The sequence below is a fragment of the Bubalus kerabau genome, chromosome 1 (genome assembly GCF_029407905.1).
Source record: "Bubalus kerabau isolate K-KA32 ecotype Philippines breed swamp buffalo chromosome 1, PCC_UOA_SB_1v2, whole genome shotgun sequence".
NCBI classification, from domain to species: Eukaryota; Metazoa; Chordata; class Mammalia; order Artiodactyla; family Bovidae; genus Bubalus; species Bubalus kerabau.
The window spans coordinates 263,939,228-263,966,337 of NC_073624.1; the positions used below are offsets into that span (position 1 = coordinate 263,939,228).

Below are 27,110 nucleotides of genomic sequence, written 5' to 3' on the forward strand. Positions count from 1 at the left end.
ACAACCAAGGCTGTCTGATTCTAACATCTGTGCTTTTTTTTTTTTCTTCATCTGCAAGAGGGAAGGGCCTATATATACTTTCATGTGTATTTATACCATTTCTCATTTTGACTGATGAATGAGACCGAGCTCATCTAATGAGTCTATGCTGTTATTAAGGATTCCTAGAAAAGGTAAATCAGGAACATCACCAAGGAAACCATTACAGTGACATTCTTCATCCTCAGGAAATAATTCTTTATACAAGATCTGTCTCCCTTAGAATAAAATCTTGTTTCATTCTTTCTGTTTTGTCCAACCTGAACCTACAGTTGATAACTATGGTCTACATGATTTAAAGAAAAATATGAGTGGGCCTCAGAAAATTATAAACTACTATGCAAGTGTTAGGTATGACAGTTATGATGTTGATATACTTAAATCACCTTGGATAAGGAAATGGCACCCATTCCAGTATTCTTGCCTGAAAATCCCACAGAGGAGCCTGGTGGGTTAGTCCATGGTGTCACAAAGAGTCAGACATGACTTAAGCAACTAAATAACAACATACTTAAAACTGCCAGCCTATATTCCTCCTCAACACTTCACTCACCTCCATGACACATAAATATCAATGCTAAATATAAAGATTGCCTTATGGAATTTGGTTTTTCTTACATAATCATTTGGGGGCTCCCTTAAAACTCTCCACATCCCCCATACAAATATAAGGCCTTGTTTTTGTATGCCTAGACCTGGGTTTAACAGAACAATGATTCCAATTTCCCATTGTGAAACTCCCATTTTGACAGCAAGACAGATTAAAAAAAAAAAAGTCTTTATTGTAAATACAGGCCTAATAGTAATGTGTCACAATGCATCCTTTAAGGGAGTCAATGTGACCCAATGTTTAATATGGCTGACCCATGTTGATGTATGGCAGAAATCCAACCCAATATTGTAATTATCCTTCAATTAAAAATAAATAAATTAAGGGAAAAAATGGTTATGTTTTAACACAGAGATTCCCAGCCTAGAAAAGGTAAATCAGGAACATCACCAAGGAAACCATTACAGTGACGATCTTCATCCTCAGGAAATAAATCTTTATACAAGAGCTGTCTCCCTTAGAACAAAATCTTGTTTCATTCTTTCTGTTTTGTCCAACCTGAAACTATAGTTGATAACTATAGTCTACATGATTTAAAGAAAAATATGAGTGGGGCTCCAGGCTGAGCACCCTGGGGATTGGAAGAGTTATAGCATATAATTTGAGGGATATTAACACCCCTGCATCCATCTGAATTTTCTCAGTCATGCTCTAGATCAATTTACTGCGTTTGACTTTGACAATCACCTATGCAACTATTACCAGTTACTAGAATATAATAAGCTCTGTAAGATCACAGCCATTTGCACCACTGTTTTTTAAACCTCCAGCACTTAAGTACAAACTCAGACATATTGTTGGTCCTCATCAATATGTGGTGAGCAGCTGGATGGCTTGGCGTGGGTGGCAGACCCCTCCCCCTGCTGACTTTGGTCACCTCCACTTGGATACCTCACAGACACCCCGTGTTAACACTTTAATGGGCCTTGACCCTCTCCTGCTCAGGGTGCCCCTCCCTCAGGCTTCATCATGGGGGATAAGGGCTCCACTATTTGACATTTCCTCCAGCAAGACACTGAGAAATCATTCTCTATACCTCGTTCTCCCTCCAGGATCACCACCAAGCCCAATTAATTCTCCTCCAAAATATACCACGAATCTGTCTTCTGTGTCTCCATCCTCGATAAGCTACCACAATTTCTTTGCTATGCAGCTGTAATAACTTCCCAACAGGGCTCTCCATGCTTCTGGGTCCTCCATTAATTCTCTGTACTTTGGCCAGACTGATCTTTTAAAAATGCAGATTTAATCTCCTCCCTTCTTTGCTTAACACATCTCAACACCTTTCAACCACACCTATAATAAAACCCCAAATCTCTAACCCGGCAGACAGAACGTACCATCCTTCCAATTTCATTTTTGGCCTCCACTCTGTTCCAGCTGTCCTGTTACTAGAAGTTCTTTTCTGCTTCCAGTCTTAGCATCTTCCAACCAGCTTCTCTGCTTAAAAAGCCCCTCCTTCTTTTTTCTTCCCCCCTCTTTTTTTTTGCCTGACAGATACTTACTATCTTTCAGGTCTTAGATTAAAAATAAAATTTGCTAAAGGATGTTTTGCTCAACATCTCAATCAGAAATAGGTATCTTTGCTATTTTCTCCTGGCATTTGTTCTCTTGTGTAGTAGTACTAATCATTATGCTACTTGCGGGTTAATAAATCTGTATGCAGGTCAGGAAGCAACAGTTAGAACTGGACATGGAACAACAGACTGGTTCGAAATAAGAAAAGGAGTACATCAAGGCTGTATATTGTCCCCCGGCTTATTTAACTTATATGCAGAGTACATCATGAGAAACGCTGGGCTGGAGGAAGCACAAGCTGGAATCAAGATTGCCAGGAGAAATATAAATAACCTCAGATATGCAGATGACACCACCCTTATGGCAGAAAGTGAAAAAGAACTAAAGAGCCTCTTGAAGAAAGTGAAAGAGGAGAGTGAAAAAGTTGGCTTAAAGTTCAACCTTCAGAAAACTAAGATCATGGCATTCGGTCCCATTACTTTATGGCAAATAGATGGGGAAACAGTGGAGACAGTGGCTGACTTTATTTTTCTGGGCTCCAAAATCACTGCAGATGGCGACTATAGCCATGAAATTTAAAAACGCTTACTCCTTGGAAGGAAAGTTATGACCAACCTAGACAACATATTAAAAAGCAGAGACATTACTTTGCCATAATAGGTCTGTCTAGTCAAGGCTATGGTTTTTTCAGTGGTCATGTATGGATGTGAGAGTTGGACTATAAAGAAAGCTGAGCACCGAAGAATTGATGCTTTTGAACTGTGGTGTTGGAGAAGACTCTTGAGAGTCCCTTGGACTGCAAGGAGATCCAACTAGTCCATTGGCCACCTGATGCGAAGAGCTGACTCATTGGAAAAGACCCTGATGCTGGGAAAGATTGAGGGCAGGAGGAGAAGGGGACAACAGAGGATGAAATGGTTGGACGGCATCACTGACTCAATGGACATGGGTTTGGGTGGACTCCGGGAGTTGGTGATGGACAGGGAGGCCTGGCGTGCTGCAGTTCATGGGGTTGCAAAGAGTTGGACACGACTGAGTGACTGAACTGAACTGATTGGATTATTGTAGGAATTTTTCCATTGGCTATAACCCCCATGAGGGGAGGACTCTGTCTCAGCACAGGACACAGTGTCTGGGACGGAGCAGGCACTCAGGAAGGATTTGTTCAATGAATGAGTAAATGAATAATAACTATAGGGTTTCCAGTGTACAGAGTACTGTTCAATACTTCCTCATGATGACCCTGTGAAGTTGGTAAAAGCATGTTATCCACTTAGATTGCAGGTGAGAAACAATTTGGGATTCAGTGTGACTTGCATCAAATCACATAAGAAGCTAGCAAGTAACAGGACGAAAGGCAAATTTAGACTTTAGATGCTAAGTCCAGTGTTCTTCCTACAAAACTTTTTAGTAAACCTGAACATCCATATTTCCCTTCTTTAAAACACCATTATAGAATTAATATGTAACAATGTTGAATAGTCATTTAGATTCTATGAATAATACTAACATTGACAAGTAGCTTATTGGTCTATAAAACTGGCATCTAAAACTCTCATACTTATTTGTTTTAATCCCCCTAAGGTCTTTGGGAGTCTGCTGTCTCCACCCTAGACATAAGAAAACTTTTGGAAAGGTTGTACCAGGTCGGATTTGAAATCAGGAGCTCAGTCCACTCAAAGCTTTTCCTGTAACTTGATCACAAACCATTCACTGCCTTCATGGTACAACAATCTTGTATTTCTTTGGTCCAAAAAAGTACGAATAAGCCTTTTACAAGAAAACTCATTTCAATGAAGTTGGCCTTGTGGCCAACAGTTAATGATATTAGTATCTCACACTATTTAATTTATCATTAACAGTTAATGATATTAGTATCTCACACTATTTAATTTATCATTAACAGTTAATAATATTAGTATCTCACACTATTTAATTTATCATTAACAGTTAATGATATTAGTATCTCACACTATTTATCTATTATGTAAACAACTGACATAGCTAATGATTCAGCACAGAAGCCTATACACTCACAACTAAATCTTTTTCGGAAGTAATCTGTTTCTTACTGCTCGCCAGAAACATTTTCCTCAACCACTGTCTATGCTGTCAAAATCCCCTTAGAGTTAGGGACAACCAGTTTCTAGAATCCTGCAGGTCTTCAGGGCAGAACTTAAATTACAAAAGAGAATCTAGATGACTACAGTTATTGAACACTTACTATGTCAAAGATAACATACTAACCTAACAAGTATAAGGTGAGTATGTTATCTATTTGATAGTTGTAGAAACCACAGCATGGAACAAGTAAGTAGATTCCCCAAAAGTCACACAGCTAGGATGCTGGGGCTTGACCTACACTGTTACATTAGGCCACTTCCTAACATTTTTCATGCTTGGTATAACATTTGTGATGCTGCTTGAGGCAGTAAATATCTAACGGCCTGAAGAAATAACAATTTAGATAGCAAGAGTCAGTCTAAGGGTAAAGGTTTACGGACAGATTTTTGAGTCTGTGATAGGCACAAAGATCTCAGGGATTGACACAAGACAGACAGAAAGGCTGTTTTAAGGGACTCTGAAAAGATATTATGATGGTGAAATATTTCATAAATGTGTGGCTTTGGCCACAGGATAATTTGGATATTAAAAAGTAGAGACATTACTTTGCCAACATAGGTCTGTCTAGTCAAGGCTTTGGTTTTTCCAGTGGTCATGTACGGATGTGAGAGTTGGACTATAAAGAAAGCTGAGTGCCGAAGAATTGATGCTTTTGAACTGTGGTGTTGGAGAAGACTCTTGAGAGTCCCTTGGACTGCAAGGAGATCCAACCAGTCCATTCTAAAGGAGATCAGTCCTGGGTGTTCATTGGAAGGACTGATGTTGCGGCTGAAACTCCAATCCTTTGGCCACCTGATGCAAAGAGCTGACTCATTGGAAAAGACCCTGATGCTGGGAAAGATTGAGGGCAGGAGAAGAAGGGGACGACAGAGGATGAGATGGTTGGATGGCATCACCGACTCAATGGACAAACTCTGGCAGTTGGTGATGGACAGGGAGGCCTGGCGTGCTGTGGTTCATGGGGTCGCAAAGAGTCGGACATGACTGAGCGACTGAACTGAACTGAACTTAGACTGGAGACGGTAAATATATCAGCAAAGCTTAGAGTCATAAGTATAGGAAAACAGCTCTGGGTGGAGAACAAATGGTGAGTGAGTTACCTGGCTTTCCCCGCTGTATTTTGACTCCACAGAATAAAATCTGCGACACTGCTCCTATTCCAGCCATCATTCAGAGGATTTTGGGTGCTACTATTAAAATTCAATAATTTTTAATAGTCAAATTCCTTAAGAAATTTCTCTTTGTTTAATTTGTCATTGTAACTGAGGGGACCTTTGGTAACATAAGAGTCCTTAATTTCAAGTGCAAGACCTTCAGCCTGTGATTCCAACACAGAACTGGGGACATCATTCTTTTAATTTAGCTTCAGTAAGGGATTTGCACCTAATGCTCTAATCTTTTATGCTGCAAGGTAATCAATTTATTACCTGGTAGAGAAGGCAATGGCACCCCACTCCAGTACTCTTGCCTGGAGAATCCCATGGACGGAGGAGCCTGGTAGGCTGCAGCCCATGGGGTCGCTAAGAGTCGGACACGACTGAGCGACTTCACTTTGACTTTTCACTTTCATGCATTGGAGAAGGAAATGGCAACCCACTCCAGTGTTCTTGCCTGGAGAATCCCAGGGATGGGGGAGCCTGGTGGGCTGCTGTCTCTGGGGTCGCACAGAGTCGGACACGACTGAAGCGACTTAGCAGCAGCAGTAGCAGCAGCAGAGTATTAACAGATTTTATTTGTTTTTTTAAGAAAGAATTCTGTGGTCAGGCATATTTGGAAAATGCTGGTTTGAAAAAAAATTAAAGAGTAATTTTCAATAGCTTTTTGTTTTAGAATGATTATTATCATTTTTGACTGGTACGGTCTATAAGATCTAAGTTCTCTGACCAGCGATTGAACCTGGGTCCTCAGCAGTTAAAAGCATAGGGGATATAACAGGGGGCATTTACCAGGCTTCTTTGACCATAGGGTCTAGTCTTCTTGAGTGTATCTTTCAGGACTAATAATCCCTGATCTCTCCTTGGGAAATGCTACCTTATTATATATTTCATATATGAGGAAGTTTCACATGTTTTGAGGGTTCTTTATTGTAATAAACTTCCCAGTGAACTGAAGTCATTTTATTATAATAAAGCTCCCAGTAACCCCAAGCCATTAACTTGTGTTTAATCCTTAATAAATATATTAACGCACATACACAAAAAGGGATTTAGTTTGTTGGTTCGAAAAACTCAAGACATTAAATTCAAGCGCGAGTACTGTTTTGTTGCAATATTGCACTCAACCACAAGGTGGCACCAACAGTTGTCAAATTACTGGGAAGCCTGTGGTTCTGCTCTTCAAAGGCATCTCTACTGCACGCTTGGTGGCTCTCAGGCATTTTCCAGCAACTTGTACTTTGTTGTTACAAGTTGGGCTGTGATCCTCATTACAATCTTTTTTATGGTGATAATACAATGGAAACAGGGTAAACAAATACAGGAGAAGAATCTAGGAAGTGTTAACCCTAAAATAAAATTCAAATTTTATGATTATTCATATGATATTCAAGAATAACCTTTCACGCACTCATTTCATCACATAGCATTAACTTCAGCAAATTTTATTTTAAAGTATTATTATTTTATCTTATAACCTTAAATTCTATGCTTTAAAAGGTCTAGAGTGTTTTAGACCTAGAGAATTTTAATTGTATATATCTGAACCATAGGATCAAATTGCTTGAAAAAGAGGAATTAGATGGTTTGTATAATGTTCCCTCATATAGTAAATAAAAACATGTCCCTCAGCTACGGTTTTTATTTTGTTTTTGAATCAGGATGTCTATGTGGCATTTCAATATTTTGTGTGATTATTTAGCCTTTCCTGTAGTTTAAGTCCAACATAGACCTGAACTTGATCTGAATGGGTCCCCTTTTGTGTAGCAAACCCAGCAGACGCAAGGTGGCAGGCTTCCTTTCCTTAAAACTGTGAAAGCTATTTAAAATGCAAACAGCCATCTAGGAATGAGTCTCTTGTTTTTCATTTTCAGAATAAATGAGCCTCCTGGTTCACAAGTTTAAATCAGTCTTACCCCAAACCTAGTACGTAATGAAACAGAAACAGCTGTTCCTGTTTGGGGGGCTATAGTTATTTAGTAATGCCTGCTGCTGCTGCTGCTGCTGCTGCTAAGTTGCTTCAGTCGTGTCCGACTCTGTGCGACCCCAGAGACAAACAGTCCACCAGGCTCCCCGTCCCTGGGATTCTCCAGGCAAGAACACTGGAGTGGGTTGCCATCTAAAAAACAATGTGAAATCAAAACTCAGTCTTTATAAGAAAGGAGAAAGGGAAGGAGAAGGAAGATGAAGAAAAAGAAGAAAAAAAGTCAAAAGAAAAAAGAGAAGTGAATATAAATACTGAGTGTGAACAGTTAAAAAGAATTCAAATTTATGGTGGATCTTCCTGAAGGTATCCAATCTTTCAACAAACATATAAAGCTAGCTACTTCTGTTGATCAAATACAACAGAAAAAAATATCTTTACTATAACAACATCCTTCACACTTGACCTACAAAAATAGAGACGTTCCAAGTATACTCAGAGCTATAGATTATATTTTTATATAAATTTATTTTTACTAATGATTTTAAAATCTTCAAGACAGGTACCATTTATACATTAAAATTATTCCTTAAGCTCATTCTTTCTTCATTTTTTTTTTTTTAATTTTTAGAGATTTGTAATACTCTACCATGGAAACATTCCATAGGGCTAAATAATTTATTAAAATTAAAATGCAAAAAGTTTATAATCACATGTGGTTTAATATTATTAAAATAACATTCTTCCATAATGAGGAATGACTATTCCAGTGATTTTTAAGTTGTTAGTTAATGAAATTACCATGATACAGAATATAGGTGAAGGGAAACTAATACAGTGAGAAAATGCAGTATAGAACTGAACTAAGTCAAGTTATTTCTTTGACGGGGAGAAGGCACTTCCAGACACAGCATAAAGAGAAGGTGTAAGTGACAGAACAGACTGTGATTTTTATGAGTAATTTTGGGGCTTATTTATCTTTTATAGAATAAATATAGAATTGTGAATATTTAAGAAAAAAATGATATATGTTGGATTGGGGGTAAATACAGCTCACTCCAGTTCCCCTTCACACATGGCATAAATTATAGGTGGAACCTCCAATTTCCTGGTAACTTCTAAAAGTTTAGGTAAACTAAAGCAGGGAAGGGAAGTGGTTATTCACATTTTTTTCACAGTGATTTAGACAAGTACTGCTTTAATTTTGAATACGAATTATTTGCAAATTAATCTATGGCCCAAGAGCAACTGCAATTAGAAGAGTGTTCTGGATCATAGTCATCCTTTGCAAAGGGCTCTACTCCTCCCACCCCGGGAGCGCCCTCTGTGATCAGTGATCAATGCACAGATTCTGGAGGCACAAATACATTTCTCATCATTTAAGCGTGTTGTTTATTCTAAGAGAAACAATTTACTCTGGAATTCTTCTAGAATATGTTATTATGTTTTTACAGCCATCCTAACCAAACAAGAACAAATACCATTTCAAGAAATTTAAGCATTTAACTTTCCTATAAAAACTTTCCTTAAAAAGTGTAAGCATTTCCTCTTCTAACTAAATAGCTGTACTCTCCTCAATCCTTTTCTTCTGGCTATCAATACTTTGCTGAGACCATTGCCTAGAGTGTCACTAGTAACTTTTCCTGCTTGCATACGTTTTGCATTGTGTCATTTTCTGTATCACAACAGGAATGTATTAGTCACTAGCAACTTAAATTTTTTTTTAAGTTGGGGGAGTATTGCTTTACAATGTTGTGTTGGTTTCTGCCATACAACAACGTGAATCAGCTGTGAGTATATTTATGTCCCCTTCCTAGTGAAACTTCCTCCCACCTCCCACCCCATCCCACTCCTCTTGGTTGTCAGAGAGAGCCAGGTTGAGCTCCATGCATTATACTAGCAACTTTTAATCACCGGTTTCAACACATTTGGGGGCTTCCCTGATAGCTCAGTTGGTAAAGAATCCACCTGCAATGCAGGAGACCCTGGTTTGATTCCTGGATCAGGAAGACCCCCTGGAAAGGGATAGGCTATCCATTCCAGTATTCTGGCCTGGAGAATTCCGTGTCTCCTCTTTTTCATTTTAGCAATAGTCTCTGTGAGTTTAGCAGGACATGTGATTATTTTATTAGAGAATTCCATATTTCCCAAGCAATTGGTACTGCCATGTGACCAAGTCCTAAAGATATGTGAAGTAACATATGCAACTTCATGATTTTTTTTTTTTTTTTGGTAAATTCGCTGAGTATGTGCGTCCTATAGTTTATCTTCTTTTTAACCACTTTAAAAAACCGAAGTATAGTTAAGTTACAGTTTGCATTAGTGTCAGGTATGCAGCAAAGTGATTCAGTTATAGATATACATACATACATACGCATATTTTTTCAGCTTCTTTTCCAGTCTAGGTTATTATAAGATATTGAATACAGTACCTTGTGCTATACAGTAGGTCTTTGTTTACCTATTTTATACATAGTAGTGTGTACATACTAATCCCAAACTCCTAATTGCTCTCTCCCCACAACCTAATATCCCTTTTAGTAACAATACATTTGTTTTCTAAGTCTGTGAGTCTATTTCTGTTTCATACATAAGTTCACTTGTACCATTTTTAAAGATTCTACATGTAAGTGATATCATTTGTATTTTTCTTTGTCTTACTTCACTTAGTATGATGATATCTAAGTCTTTCTATATTGCTGCAAATGGCATATTTCATTCTTCATGGCTGAGTAGTGGTCCATTGGCTATATGTATGACATCTGTATGTCTTCTTTGGAGAGCTCTATTTAGGTCTTATGCCTGTTTTTTGATTGGGTTGTTTATTTGATATTCAGCTGTATGCAGAAGCTTTCAGCTTTTTACCACTGAGTATGATGTTAGCTTGGAGAAGGCAATGGCACCCCACTCCAGTACTCTTGCCTGGAAAATCCCATGGGTGGAGGAGCCTGGTGGGCTGCAGTCCATGGGGTCGCTAAGAGTCAGACACGACTGAGCGACTTCACTTTCACTTTTCACACATTGGAGAAGGAAATGGCAACCCACTCCAGTGTTCTTGCCTGGAGAATCCCAGGGACGGGGGAGCCTGGTGGGCTGCCATCTATGGGGTCGCACAGAGTCGGACACGACTGAAGCGACTTAGCAGCAGCAGCAGCAGCATAATGTTAGCTGTGGGTTTGTCATATACAGCCTTCGTTGTGTTAAGGTATGTTCCCTCTAGGTTCATTCTCTGAAGAGTTTTTATCATAAATGGAAGCTGAATTTTATCAAAAGCTTTTTCTGCACCTACTGAGATAATTATATGGCTTTTATTCTTCAATCTGTTAAGGTGATGTATCACGCTGATTGATTTGCAGATATTGAAAAATCCTTGCATCCCTGGGATAAATCCCACCTGATCATGGAGTATGATCCTTTTAATGTGTTGTTGGAGTCGGTTTGCTAGTATTTTGTTTAGGAATTTTGAATTTATGTTTATCGGTGATTTTGGCCTGTAATTTTATTTATTTATTTTTTGGTCTGGTTTTGCTATCAGGGTAATGGTAGCCTCAAAGTATGAGTCCAAAAGTATTCCTTCCTCTGTAATTTTTTGGAATATTTTGAGAAGGATAGGGTGTTAGCACTTCTCTAAATGTTTGGTAGAGTTCACCTGTGAAGCCATCTGGTCCTGGACTTTCAAAATAGACTTTTCTTATAGAAAAGCATTTTTCTTATCAGAATGACTGGCTGACTTTGTACAGCCAATCTATCTTGGTTGAATTCCATTCAATTAAGTTTCATAAGACTAGGTGGTATGAGCCAGATTTTCCTACAACCTGGCCATTCCTGGGCACTGGGATTTCTCACTTACCAAATGGAAGATAGTATCTAGTAAAGAAAAAAATGGGCTGAGGTAGGAGGGAACTAAATTTTTTGAATACTTACTATGTGCCTGGGTTTCTTCATATAATATTTTATTGAGTTACAACTGTAGCCCTGTGAGGTAGGTTAAACCAGCACAGCAGATGCATCCAATAAATATTTGTTCAATCAATGAACACATTAATACTCTTAGTACTATACTTTATACTTAGTACTTTACAGATGAGTAAACTGGTTCAGAGAGATTAGGCTGCTTGCCCTAGTCATAAAGCTAGTAAGTGACACCCCCAGAATCCAGTCAAGATCTATTTGATTTTAGATTCCAAGTGTACTACTCCATGCGTGCTTGTGTGCTCAGCTGTGTCCAAGTCTTTGTGACCCCATGGGCTGTAGCCCGCCAGGCTCCTCTGTCCATGGGATTCTCCAGGCAAGAATACTAGAGTGGATTGCCATTTCCTACTCCAGGGGATCGAACCGACCCAGGGATCGAACCCACATCTCCTGCGTAATCCTAACCAATCAATTGACCTATCTCAAGTATCTCCAACTGTCACTTCTGAGCTCAGCCCCAGGCAGAAACTGAATTCCACAGTAGGAAGCTGTGGCTCTCAGTGAACTTGGCAATCATGAATTCTGACCATCAGAGTAGCAGTTAGACAAGCACGAGGGAGTCTGACTGGGGAGATAATTTCTTTATTGTCTTTTATCTCCATGAGGCAGAAATCTCATGAGGGGAGAGACTTCTTGTGCATCCCAGAACCTACCACAGATCAGGTACTCAACTAATCAATAAACATTCACTGACTGTATGAATACAAGCTTTAATATTACATATATGCATTGCTATTAACATATTTGCTAAGCTGGGCACTTATTCCAATGCCTGAACCTGGGGTTCTCTGTAAAAGAATTAAATTGTTGAATGGTGCTCCATGGAAAAATCTAATTAAATAGTATAAAATCGTTTACTATATTTTTGAAGGGGAGGGAGACACAGGATCACTCCATCCTTAACAGAGGGGGTTTGGTGAAGTATAGGGTAGTGGCTGAGAGCCCAGAGTGCAAGTTAGAAAGTCTGGGTTCTAATCTCAGCTCCAGCACTCAAGGAGTTTTATGAACGTAGACAAGTTATTTAACTTAGGCGGATTTTTTTTTTTTAACCACTAGAGAAACCTGGGAAGCCCCTAGAGGAATGGAGAACCTCATTAAGGTCATTGTGAGAGTTTAATTACATAATACATATAAAGTACTTAGCATAGGTCCTGGCACAAAATAAACATTCAATAACTATTAGCAATTACTCTTGCTCTTAATCTTATTCAACATGAAGACAAACTAATATAATTATACCACAATTGAAATTTGAATCAACATAATTAAATTGAAATAAAGAACTACAATTCATCAAAATAGGTACCAAGCCCTTGATTTTCCATGTTGAATAATTCATTTCAGTTGAGAAAACAGTTACTATTTAGCTACCTTCCTTAACCATTTAAGAATACATGGATATATAGCAGAAAAGTAATGTTTCAGGATACTTCTTCCTCCTAATTATGTAGAGATGGCAATTCTACCGGATTTGTAAAATCAAGAAAAAACATCCTATAAATAATAATAATCATCACATAAATAAGCCCATGTATAAGGAAGGACCATAAAATCTGACATTAAAACGACTGGAGTCCACAGAACACATCCACTAAAAAAAGTTATTACTATTGTAAAAAGAAAGTGAAATCCTCTTCATCAATCAAAACTAAGTAATAACAATGAAAAGAGTTATATGACTCCTGCTGATTGATTACTATCATTAACTGAACCGATTTCAAGACAATTACATTACAGTATGACTAAAATGTATCACAAATGCATGGCACTTGAATAACGCATCCCTGAGCATACCCACACATTCAATTCGAGAAAAAGAAAAGTTAATGGTCTCTTCTTTTTCTCCTTGCTCTCGTCTTCCCCACTCCAACTCTTTCTCCAAAATCTTATGCCTAGAGATTTTTTTCTGAAACAAAATCTTGATGTTACTCCCTTGCTTTAAGTTCTTCATTGCTCTCACTGATTTCAGAATAAAGTTCTACCAAGACAAACAAACAGATCTTTGCTAGTTGCTCCAGACTCATCTTTGACCCGATCTCTATTCTAAAGCACATCTTGGCAGCACCTCAAACTCACAGCTTCTCTCTGGAGTCTGTGCCCCTCTTCCTCTCTTTCCCCTGCCCTGAACGACTTTTTCTGTCACCCCAGTTCTCTTTCAGTGCCAAGTTCAAGCCTCACTGCTGCTTAGACATCTCCTTTGATCCATCCCATGGACATTATTAGGCCCTTCCTACATGCTCCCTAACATGCTTTGTAAATAGCACTTGTCACATGGAGGCCAGATTTAATTTCTGATCCCTGATGTCTGGTACAACCTCCAAGTTATTCTGTGTGATCAGGAAATGTTGGTTGACTGAAAATACTCTTGTATAACTTAATGAATGAATTTGTATTATCCTTCAAATTGAAATGAAGGTTCATATTATCTCAAAAAAAAAAAAAAAAACAAAACTAACAAGAAAACCAGTATTTATGTTATACATCTTTCCCCCTTTCCCCCCCCATTCTTATTCACTGTGGATGGTATCACTGATGCAATGGACACGAACTTGGGCAAACTCCAAGAGATGGTGAGGGACAGGGAGGCCTGGAGTGCTGCAGGCTGTGGGGTCACAAAGAGTCAGACATGACTGGGCGACTGAACAACAATTCACTGTGATTCTAATAATCTTATTTGAATTTCCTTCTCTGAATCTGAAATATATACAGTTTAATATCACAAAAGCACTGAGATATCATTTCTGCAATAGTACATATTTTGTCATTGCCGCTTTCCCAAATTATGGTATGTGACCTTCATTGTAATCCCTCAAAATGGCCATGTGTGTTTTATTTTACAAAATGTTTTCAGAAAATCTCAAAAAAAATGGGCAGAAGACCTAAATAGATGTTTCTCCAAAGAAAAAATACAGGTGGCCAACAAACACATGAAAAGATGTTCAACATCACTAATTATTAGAGAAATGCAAATTAAAACTATAGTGAGGTATCACCTTACACTGGTCAGAATGGCTGTCATCAAAAAAAAAAAAAACTATAAACAATAAATGCTGGAGAGGGTGTGGAGAAAAGGGAATGCTCTTACATTGTTGGTGGGAACATGGATTGGTGCAGCCACTATGGAAAACGGTGTGACGGTTCCTTAAAAAGCTAAAATTAGAGCTACCATATGACCCAGCAATCCCACTCCTGTGCATATACCTGAAGAAAACTATAATTCCAAAAGATGCACGCACTCCAATGTGTATTGCAGTAGTACTTACAATAGCTAGAACATGGAAGCAATCTAAATGTCCATTAACAGAGGAATAGATAAAGAAGATATGGCATATATAAATATATATACACACGCAATGGAATAGTACTCAGCCATTAAAAGGAATGGAATTGTACCATTTGCAGAGACATGGGTGGACCTAGAGATTGCCATACAGAGTGAAGTAAGTCACAAAGGAAAAAAAAAACTAAATATTATATATTTAATGCATATATGTGGAATCTGGACAAATAGTTCAGATGAACTTCTTTCCACAGCAGAAATACAGGCACAAAAGTAGAAAACAAACTTATGCACACCAAGGGGAGGAAGAGGATGTTGGATGAATTGGGAGACTGGGATTGGCGTGTACACACTGCTATGTGTAAAACAGGTAACAAATGAGAACCTACTGTGTACCACAGGGAACTCCACTCAATGCTCTGGGAGATCTATTTGGGAAGGAAATCCAAAAAGCAGGGGATATATGTATACAAATGGCTGATTCACATTATTGTACGGCAGACTCTAACACAGCATTGTTAAGCAACTACAGTCGAATAAAATTTTTTTTAAGATAAAAATCCAATTTTTAAACTATCTCAGCAAAGGATCAATGGTTTATTCAAATAATGATTTGAAGAGTTATACTAAAAATAAAATTCTAAGGACTTATATTAGTCATAGGGATTCTCAGGTGGCGCTAGTGGTAACGAGCCCACCTGCCAATGCCGGAGACATAAGAGACTTGGGTTCGATCCCTGAGTTGGAAAGATTCCCTCAAGGAGGACATGGTAACCCACTTCAGTGTTTTTGCCTAGAGAATCCCCACGAACAGAGGAGCCTGGTGGGGTACGGTCCAGAGGGTCACACAGAGTCGGATACGACTGAAGCCACTTAGCACGCAGCAGTGCCGTTTAAAACAGTCTTCACAGGTATGTTCTGGATAGATTATTTCTACTGTTTTAGTTGTTTTGCCTATTTTAGGTAATAATAGTGACAAAGTGAAAAGTCATATTATGGATGTTGTTCATCTTCCCATTCAGCAACGTTTTCCTTTCAAAACTAAGTGATGATTGAATACTGCTGCTGCTAAGTCGCTTCAGTCGTATCCGACTCTGTGTGACCCCACAGAAGGCAGCCCAGCAGGCTCCTCCATCCCTAGGATTCTCCAGGCAAAAATACTGGAGTGGGTTGCCATTTCCTTCTCCAATGCATGCATGCATGCAAAGTCTCTTCAGTCATGTCTGACTCTGTGTGACCCTATGGACAGCAGCCCACCAGGCTCCTCTGCCCACAGGATTCTCTAGGCAAGAATACTGGAGTGGGTTGCCATTTCCTTCTCCAGATGATTGAATACTCTTGCAGAAACATAGTCTTAGAACTGGACGAGACCTCATCCAACCCTTCGTTGAATAGAAGGATTCCAGCTACAAAAGTAACAGAGGACAGATGGCCATGTAGATGGACTATAGACAGTTTGAATACTTCCAACTCAGCATTTCAAAATTAAATTCAGTATTTGTTGGACATATGCCTTGTGTGATGTAATATTTTATTTTGGACTGGTCTGCTACAAAGTGTATGTTATAGAGCTAAAATGCCTCTTGGGGATCTTCAGAACTATAAGAAAATAGCTAGTCCCTGTTTCACAAACGTCCCTTTCAAGTACTTGGAGTCCTTAATACATTTAGTCATTGGCACAATGATATATCTGAGGTCATTAAAAGAAAGATGCAATACGCTGACTTCTTGTCAAATGTTTCTCAATGAAAGAAATTTTAAAGTAAAAGATTTATTTCTGTTCAAAATGCAAGTTTCAAATTCATATCCTCAGATTATTAATTAAAGGCGTTTCTTCAATTATCATATTATTTGATGTAGTCAATTGTTAGATACATTTTATCAGCAAGTATAAAAGATAAGCAAAGCCAAATGTTAACACCTACCATGTAACTAAAATACTTGAGGAACAATGAAAAAAAACCTTCACCCCTTATTCTAAAAACAGTTAATAAGTGTTTAATGTGACAAGTGACTTCAAAACTTGCAATTATCCTGCTAAAGCGTGTCGTCACCGATAGAAGGAGAGATGGCAGCTACAGGAGAGTAGTGGGTGTTGTGAGTCCTTGCTCCATCTTAAACACAGCATTGCCTTCAATGCTCTGGCAGGGACTGGAAAAAGTCCATGGTCTGCATTGGTAAGTTGAACAAAAACTGGAGAACCAACTCAGGCACTGATTCTCCCAATGACCCACTCTTTCTTGCTTTCTGTTTCCCTGCCAACATTGTTATTTTTTCCATTTCTATTTACATTCTGTTCCTTTGTCAAGGAAGACAGGGCTCTTTCTTAATGCAAGATTTGTGTTAGTTTGCAGAGTAAAGGAATCATCGAGCTTACATACATTGCCTTTTCTGAAATATATTCGTGCATAAATTCAACCATATTTGCTGTAGGTCTATGATGGGCTTCCCTGATAGCTCAGTTGGTAAAGAATGCAATGCAGGAGACCCCAGTTCGATTCTTGGGTTGGAAAGATCCACTGGAGAAGGGATAGGCTACCCACTCCAATATTCTTGGGCTTCCCTTGTGACTCAGTTGATAAAGAATCCACCTGCAGTGTGGGAGGCCTGGGTTCGATCCCTGGGTTGGGAAGATCCCCCAGAGAAGGGAAAGGCGGCTACCCACTCCAGGATCCTGGCCTGGATAATTCCCATAGTCCATGGGGTCGCAAAGAGTCCGACACGACTGAGCGACTTTCACTTTCACATGATGCCCTAGGCACTAAGGATTCAACCAGACCATAAAATGAAGTCCCTTACTCCCAAGCAGCTTTGGTTGCAATGGAGGGGGATAGGCAAGGAGCCAATGAAGAGATACCATAGCATGTAATGATAGACGCGGGAACCCACATGACAGTCGAAGGGAGATGCTACTTCATAGAGGAGATGGACGAGAAGCCTCACCAACACAATAGGGTAAAGCAATTATCTTCCAATTAAAAATAAAGTAATTAAAAAAAAAAGATGGAAAAAACAGACCTAAACCAATAAGGGAGCTTATCAGGGAGAAGCCCTGAATAAATCTAGTGTGGATAAAGTGAGTGACCTGGAAAGAGAGGAGTGGGAGAGGAAATGAGAACTTGGGGGACCATGGAGCATGTGGGACTACAGATCTTGGTAAGGACGGGGATTTTTTTTCAAGTGAGTTAAAGCTGAAGAACAAAGGAATCAACAGATAAAAATATTTTAAGACTGCCTTGTATCATGTCAAGTGGTCAGCCTTTTATTAGGGAATATACCAAAATAAAAACAGAATATACTCCAAGGGCCAATGATAAAAGGGCAAGTATAGTGTTTTCTTAAACTACTCGAAGCAATTTCTAAATTTAAGACTAACTGGTCTGAAAACTGTTGACCAAGTCAACCTAAAGGTTAATAGTGCATGCACAAAGAATATGAACTTTTAAATTCATCTTTATATCTACACTACATCCTCTGAAATTTAGATTTATGAACTATATATTACAATATAGTTGTTTTTAGAATCTTTTATGACTCCTGTTAATGTAAATATTGTCTTGAAAGTAGTATAGTAACATCAAATGAGATTTGGCAATGGGCAGTCATCACTAAAATATCATATTTAAGGCAATGAAAATTTATGAAATGTTTATGGCTTGCCCAACACATAATGAGATAGCTGTTGTTGGGAGCTGGTGGTAAATGTCTCCCCTACTGTGATAGGCAGAATTCTAAAGTGCACCCCCAAGATTTCGTGTCTCAATCCCTGGGCTGTGAATATGATAACATATGTCTGTGATAACTACTGTTTATATGAAAAAGGGACTTTCAGATGTAATTAAGATTACTAATCCATTGATTTCAAATTCATCAAAAGGGAGATTATGAGGGCGGACTTAACCTAATCTCCTTTCAAAGCAAGGAGTTTTGCTACCTAGTTTGCAAAAAGGAAAATTAGATTTTAAGTATGAGGGGGATTTTGCTCCCTGTTTAGGAACTTTCCTGTTGGCTCAGATGGTAAACAGTCTGCCTGAGATGAGGGAGACCTGGGTACGATTCCTAGGTCAGGAAGATCCCCTGGAGGAGGGCATGGCAACCCACTCCAGGATTCTTGCCTGGGAAATCCTATGGACAGAGAAGCCTGGCAGGCTATAGTCCATGGGGTCACAAAGAGTTGGACACGACTGAATGACTGACATTTAACTTTGCTTCCTGTTGGTAGCTCAAAGATGGAGGGAGTCACAAGGAAAGAGCCTAAGACTGGCCTCTAGGAGTTCAAAAAATCCCCTGGCTGGCAGACAGCAAGAAAACATGGACTTCAGACCTTTAGTTGCAAGGAACTGAACTTTGTCAATACCAAGAAAGAACTTGGAAGAGGACCCTGAGCTCCAGTTTTGAATGTTAATCCCAGCTGATACCTTAACTTTGACCTTGTGAGATTCTGAGCAGAGAACCCAGTTAGATCACATCCAGATTCCTGACCTACCCACAATCTATAATCCACCTGTTAAATAGATGCTGTTTTAAGTTGCTAAACTCATGGAAATTAGTTAGAAAGCAACAGAAAAAATAATAAGTCTACCTTGAAGAACATATTTATGACGTAGTTTGAGAAATTTTTAAAAGCTAGAAGGAAATAAGTTGAACATAATAAAAGACTTTCTTATAAAGGGTATCAATGTATTGCCTAGAGGGCTGTCTAAGCTTCCATGACAAAGAGATAAAAAAAATACAGTGGATTAAACTAAGGAAATTCATTTCATCCACAGAAAACCATGCAGGGAAAGGTAATCCTAAACTAATACAATTCCACCATTCTCAGTGTATGGCTTCTGACCCTTGGTCCGAGACAGCTACTTTTTTTTTTCCTCCAGCTTTACTGAGATATAATTGACATATAGTAGTATGTAAGTTTAAGGTATACAACATGATTTGACATATGCACATATTGTGAAAATGGTTGTCACAATAAGGTTAGTTAACACATCTGTCACCTCACATAGTTTGTGTGCGTGTGGTGAGAACAATTATATTCTCAAAGAAACTTTCAAGCATACAAAACAATATTATTAACCACAGTCACCATGCTGTACATTAGACCCCCAGTACTTAGTAATCTTATAGCTGGAAGTTTGTATCCCTTGATCCTCATCACCCATTTCTTCAATCTCCCAGCCTCTGGCAACTGCCAATATGTTCTCTAGTTTCTGAGTTATGATTTTCAGGTTCCACATACGAGTGAAATTATATAGTATTCAAGACAACTCCTGTTCTCCTCATCCCCCAATTGGAAGTAAGATAGAAGAGGGCTAGAGAAACATTTGTGTGTGAAATACCATGGACAGAGGAGCCTGGTGGGCTACAGTCCATGGGTCATAAAAGAGTCGGACAAGACTCATCAACTAACAAAAACAAGAAGTTGCATCCTCCAAGTAGCATATATTACTTCTGCTTACATCTTACTGGCCCACACTTAGAACTTAGCTGCCAGTGAGGTTTGTAAGTTGCCAAATCTAGCTGAGAAAACTTAGGCCTATCTAAAACCTGGAGCTCTAGGATGAAAGACGTAGGGGCAGGACACTGCTGGACAGCAAGCAGTCTCTGCCACAATCAAACGATGAGCTGTGGAAGTGAGTCAGATATCTACTTCATCCAGATGCTTCCCGGTTAGACCTAAATCTATTTTCTAGATTCCAGATTTAAAATAAAAGAAGAGTAATTCCTCTTTTAAGTAACAGTCTTCCAAATATTTAAGCCAGGTTGTCAGCATCCTCCATACATTTGAAGACTTACTACTCTCGGATCCCTCTCTTACTCTAGTTATCATTTCTTATGATCTTAAATTCTCTGGACTAATTTTTGCTTGTTAAGAAATCCTTTAAAATATAGCCTTCAGCAAAGAACACAGTCCTCAGTGAAAGAGTCTTCCCTAGCAACTTGAGTTTTCCAAGAGGACATGTATGTATACATAAAATGGAATATTATTCAGACTTAAAATAGTAAGATATAATGCCATCCTTGTCCCTTTAAGTGTTTCAACCCACCAGTGAACCAATGTATGAATCTGAAAGTCATTAAACTAAATGAAATAAGATAGACACAGAATGACAAATCTTTCATGATATCACTTCAACAGTGCATCTAAAAATGTCAGACTCATAGTAACAGAGCAGAATGTTGGTTACCAGGTCCTAGGGGTGGGGCAAATGCAGAGATGTTTGTCAAAGGATATAAACTGTCAGTTATAAGGTAAATAAGTTCTAGAGACCTAATGTATAGCATGATGATTATAACATACTAATAATATATTAGTACATTATACTATACATAATAAATAATATTGTAATATATTAAAAATTATGTATCATATACTTGAAATTTGCTAAAAGAGTAGATTTCAAAGGCTCTCACCACAAAATAAAAGGATAACTATATGAGGTGATGGATATGCTAATTAGCCTGTTTGGGGTAATCTTTTCACAATATATACATATATCAAAAGATCACATTGTTTCAACTCCACTTCAGTTAAAAACACATTACATTGTATACTTTAAATACATAAAATTTTCATCAGTTATACTTCAGTAAAGATGGAAAAATAATATTTTATGGAAAACAAGTAAATCTTAGTAATCTTAAAAGGCAGATCCAACAAACTAATTTGATCAAACAATCAAAAATTGGAGAAAAAATACATAATTTATAAATATAATGAAGTATCTTCTCTAGTGATTGAGCAATACCTCCTCTTTCCTTAATAACACAGGCCAGTGAAACAGACTATGTCAATATAGGATATTGGCATTAAATTGATAATTGAATATGTTGTTGCTGTTCAGTCACTAAGTCGTGTCTGACTTTTTGCAACATCATGGACTGTAGCATGGCAGGATTTCCCATCCTTCACTGTCTCCTGGAGTTTACTCAAACTCATAGTAATTGATAATTGAGTATGTTGATAATTAAATATGAATATCCACTTAAATGAGACAAATGATTTGAAGCCCCAGGCATTAATGTTTTCAATTTCTGTTTTATTAGAAATGAGATCTATTTGTTATTTTTTCTCCTCTTTAAATGTTCACATCTACCATCCCTATTTGGGAGTGTCATGTGGAGATCAAAGGCCTTTCCCTAAGGACTGGCCACAATGCTACCACCATCAACATATCATATATGTACAAATTCTCCTAGTTCTGGAGCTTCTTTTTATCTAAAAATTGAAATTCTAAACCCAGGTACTACTCTAATTTTTCATTAATTTGTAATTGAGATAGTTACTTAAATTCTTCCTACTGAAATCTCAAAACATGTGAGGAGTGTTCTGGCTTTTTCTGGCCAGAATGAAGTTCTAGAAGTATGAAAAATTAAATTGTTAGAAATGCAGGATGTGACTATCATCATTTTTATTTTTTTCCCTGGCACAGCTAGATAAATAGTCTGCTTTTATTTATTGTCTCAACCTTTAGTTCCCCACTTCTCTCTTGTTTTCCATGTTTTGTAGCAAAGCATCCACTTTGGCATGTGTCATCATGGGCCTCTGTGAAACTTTGGTTCTTTGATCATCATCTGTTTTACTAATGAAGGAGTAAAAGGTGGTGGTTACTTTTTCCCTGATGACCAGTAGTTCAAAGTTCAAAACACCACAGAACCTTCTCCAGGATAGCTCACATCCTGGGCCATAAATCTAGCCTTGGTAAATTCAAAAAAAATTGAAATAATTCCAAGCATCTTTTCTGACCACAATGCAGTAAGATTACATGTCAATTACAGGAGAAAAACTATGAAAAATTCCAACATATGGAGGCTGAACAACACGCTGCTGAATAACCAACAAATCGCAGAAGAAATAAAAAAAGAAATCAAAATATGCATAGAAACGGATGAAAATGAAAACACAACAACCCAAAACCTGTGGGACACTGTAAAAGCAGTGCTAAGGGGAAGGTTCATAGGAATACAAGCATACCCCAAGAAACAAGTCAAATAAATAACCTAACTCTACACCTAAAGCAACTAGAAAAGGAAGAAATGAAGAACCCCAGGGTTAGTAGAAGGAAAGAAATCTTAATAATTAGGGCAGAAATAAATGCAAAAGAAACAAAAGAGACCATAGCAAAAATCAACAAAGCCAAAAGCTGGTTCTTTGAAAGGATAAATAAAATTGACAAACCATTAGTCAGACTCATCCAGAAACAAAGGGAGAAAAATCAAATAACTAAAATTAGAAATGAAAATGGAGAGATCACAACAGACAACACAGAAATACAAAGGATCATAAGAGACTATTATCAGTAATTATATGCCAATAAAATGGACAATGTGGAAGAAATGGACAAATTCTTAGAAAAGTACAACTTTCCAAAACTAAACCAGGAAGAAATAGAAAATCTTAACAGACACATCACAAGCATGGAAATTGAACCTGTAATCAGAAATCTTCAGCAAACAAAAGCCCAGGTCCAGATGGCTTCACAGTTGAATTCTACCAAAAATTTAGAGAAGAGCTTACACCTATCCTACTCAAACTCTTCCAGAAAATTGCAGAGGAAGGTAAACTTCCAAACTCATTCTATGAGGCCACCATCACCCTAATACCAAAACTTGACAAAGATGCCACAAAAAAAGAAAACTACAGGCCAATATCACTGATGAACATAGATGCAAAAATCCTTAACAAAATTCTAGCAATCAGAATCCAACAACACATTAAAAAGATCATACACCATGACCAAGTGGGCTTTATCCCAGGGATGCAAGGATTCTTCAATATCCACAAATCAATTGATATAATATACCACATTAACAAACTGAAAAATAAAAGCCATATGATTATCTCAATAGATGCAGAGAAATCCTTGGACAAAATTCAACATCCATTTAGGATAAAAACTCTCCAGAAAGCAGGAATAGAAGGAACATACCTCAACATAGTAAAAGCTATATATGACAAACCCACAGAAAACATTATCCTCAATGCTGAAAAATTGAAAACATTTCCCCTAAAGTCAGGAATAAGACAAGGGTGCCCACTTTCACAACTACTATTCAACATAGTTTTGGAAGTTTTGGCCACAGCAATCAGAGCAGAAAAAGCAGTTAAAGGAATCCAAATTGGAAAAGAAGAAGTAAAACTCTCACTGTTTGCAGATGACATGATCCTCGAGATAGAAAACCCTAAAGACTCCACCAGAAAACTACTAGAACTAATCAATGAATATAGTAAAGTTGCAGGATATAAAATCAACACACAGAAATCCCTTGCATTTCTATACACTAATGAGAAGATAGAGAAATTAAGGAAACAATTCCATTCACGATTGCAACAGAAAGAATAAAATACTTAGGAATATATCTACCTAAAGAAACTAAAGACCTATATATAGAAAACTGTAAAACACTGGTGAAAGAAATCAAAGAGGACACTAATAGATGGAGAAATATACCATGTTCATGGATCGGAAGAATCAATATAGTGAAAATGAGTATACTACCCAAAGCAATCTATAGATTCAATGCAATCCCTATCAAGCTACCAACGGTATTTTTCACAGAGCTAGAACAAATAATTTCACAATTTGTATGAAAATACAAAAAACCCGAATAGCCAAAGCAACCTTGAGAAAGAAGGGTGGAACTGGAGGAATCAACCTGCCTGACTTCAGGCTCTACTACAAAGCCACAGTCATCAAGACAGTATGGTACTGGCACAAAGACAGAAATATAGATCAATGGAACAAAATAGAAAGCCCAGAGATAAATCCACAAACCTATGGACACCTTATCTTTGACAAAGGAGGCAAGACTATACAATGGAGAAAAGATAGTCTCTTTAACAAGTGGTGCTGGGAAAACTGGTCAACCACTTATAAAAAAATGAAACTAGAACACTTTCTAACACCATACACAAAAATAAACTCAAAATGGATTAAAGATCTAAACATAAGACCAGAAACTATAAAACTCCTAGAGGAGAACATAGGCAAAACACTCTCCAACATACATCACAGCCGGATCTTCTATGACCCACCTCCCAGAATATTGGAAATAAAAGCAAAAATAAACAAATGGGACCTAATTAAAATTAAAAGCTTCTGCACAACAAAGGAAACTATAAGCAAGGTGAAAAAACACCCTTCAGAATGGGAGAAAATAATAGCAAACAAAGCAACTGACAAAGAACTAATCTCAAAAATATACAAGCAACTCCTGCAGCTCAATTCCAGAAAAATAAACGACCCAATCAAAAAATGGGCCAAAGAACTAAACAGACATTTCTCCAAAGAAAACATACAGATAGCTAACAAACACATGAAAAGATGCTCAACATCACTCATTATCAGAGTAATGCAAATCAAAACCACAATGAGGTACCATTTCACACCAGTCAGAATGGCGCGATCCAAAAGTCTACAAGCAATAAATGCTGGAGAGGGTGTGGAGAAAAGGGAATCCTTTTACACTCTTGGTGGGAATGCAAACTAGTTTAGCTACTATGGAGAACAGTGTGGAGATTCCTTAAAAAACTGGAAATAGAACTGCCATATGACCCAGCAATCCCACTGCTGGGCATACACACCAAGGAAACCAGAATTGAAAGAAACACATGTACCCCAGTGTTCATCACAGTACTGTTTATAATAGCCAGGACATGGAAGCAACCTAGATGTCCATCAGCAGATGAATGGATAAGAAAGCTGTGGTACATATACACAATGGAGTATTACTCAGCCATTAAAAAGAATACATTTGAATCAGTTCTAATGAGGTGGATGAAACTGGAGCCTATTATACAGAGTGAAGTAAGCCAGAAAGAAAAACACCAATACAGTATACTAACACATAAATATGGAATTTAGAAAGATGGTAACGATAACCCTGTATGCGAGACAGCAAAAGAGACAAGATGTATACAACAGTCTTTTGGACTCTGTGGGAGAGGGCGAGGGTGGGATGATTTGGGAGAATGGCATTGAAACATGTATAATATCATATGTGAAACAAATCTCCAGTCCAGGTTCGAGGCAGGATACAGGATGCTCAGGGCTGGTGCACTGGGATGACTCAGAGGGATGGTATGGGGAGGGATGTGGGAGGGGGGTTCAAGATGGGGAACATGTGTATACCCGTGGCAGATTCATGTTGATGTATGGCAAAACCAATACAATATTTAAAGTAATTAGCCTCCAGTTAAAATAAATCAATTTATATTAAAAAAAACCCCCAAAGTTCAAAACACCTTAGCACAGTGTTTAGGTTCATTTGTGGTTGCAACCACAAATATAACAACATATATTTTAACATAGAATAATTAATATATATTAATTATTAATATATAATATAATTAATATAGAATATAAATTATATTATAATATATAATAAATTAAAATATATAATAATTAATAACATATTAATTATTAATATAATTATTAACTATATTAATAATTAACTTATTAATATAGTTAAGATATATTACCTGCTTACTATGTGCCAGGAATGATTCTTGTCCCTTTACATGTTTCAACCCACCAACATTTCAAAATGATTTCTCACTATAGTGTGTCATTATTTTATACTACCAGCTCAAATGGAAAAGAATCTGCCTTCAATGCAGGAGACCAGGGTTTGATCCCTGGGTTGGGAAGATCCTCTGGAGAAGGGAATGGCAATTCACTCCAGTATTTTTGCCTGGAGAATTCCATGGACAGAGAAACCTGGCTGGCTACAGTTTGCGGGGTTGCAAAGAGTTGGACAGGACTGAGTGACCAACACATACACGCATTCTCTAACTGATAGTTATGCTTATTATTGACACCGTTGTCACTTGTGTTACTCCCAACTCAGGAATTTGCAGGGCTGCTGTGTTGCAGGACTCCAGGTGTGAAGGGTGCTTCCTTGAACTGGCAACCTGCCCGGTACTGTACAGACCGGGTGTTCAGCCTAGCACTGTGGGATTTGATTTTCTAACATTTGTACACATCATGATTTTATGCATTCTTTTTCATATCCCTGGTTTTCTAGGCAGTTCCTCTGACCTGTGTTAAAGTCCAACTCTGGAAAAGGCAATATTTACAGTCTATTTTTTTTTTTTTTTAAGAAAATACAAATTGAAAGTAGAGTCTGCCTTAGGTTGGCACAGGGCACCATATTTCAGGGGCAAAACAACACAGTGGAGGTCTTTTAATGATGACGTAATGTGGGCTACACCCTGGGACTCCTCCAGATAACCACCAGCAGTGCCTGCATAACCTGAACACGTGACAAGTATAAATACAAAGCAGCAGTACCCTCGGTCACTTGTGTTTAGGAGGTAGTGCAGTATTTTGTGATAAGTCAAATGCACGATTCCAAGAAACGCCCAAAGCTTTCAGTGTTACACAGAAGATCACTTAAGGGAGTTTCCGAATTTTATGGGCTGACTCTGCTTTAGACTTTCACCTTTAACTATATTCTCATTATGGAAGTATGCAGAAACCAAAAAGTCCA

The 27,110-nt window shown here is 38.0% G+C and overlaps 1 protein-coding gene across 8 annotated transcripts in view; it reads right to left on the bottom strand.

Annotated features, from left to right (window-relative positions):
- Window positions 1–27,110, bottom strand: part of MCTP1 (multiple C2 and transmembrane domain containing 1) — a 559,844-nt gene that overhangs the window by 261,016 nt on the left and 271,718 nt on the right. The window lies entirely within an intron of this gene.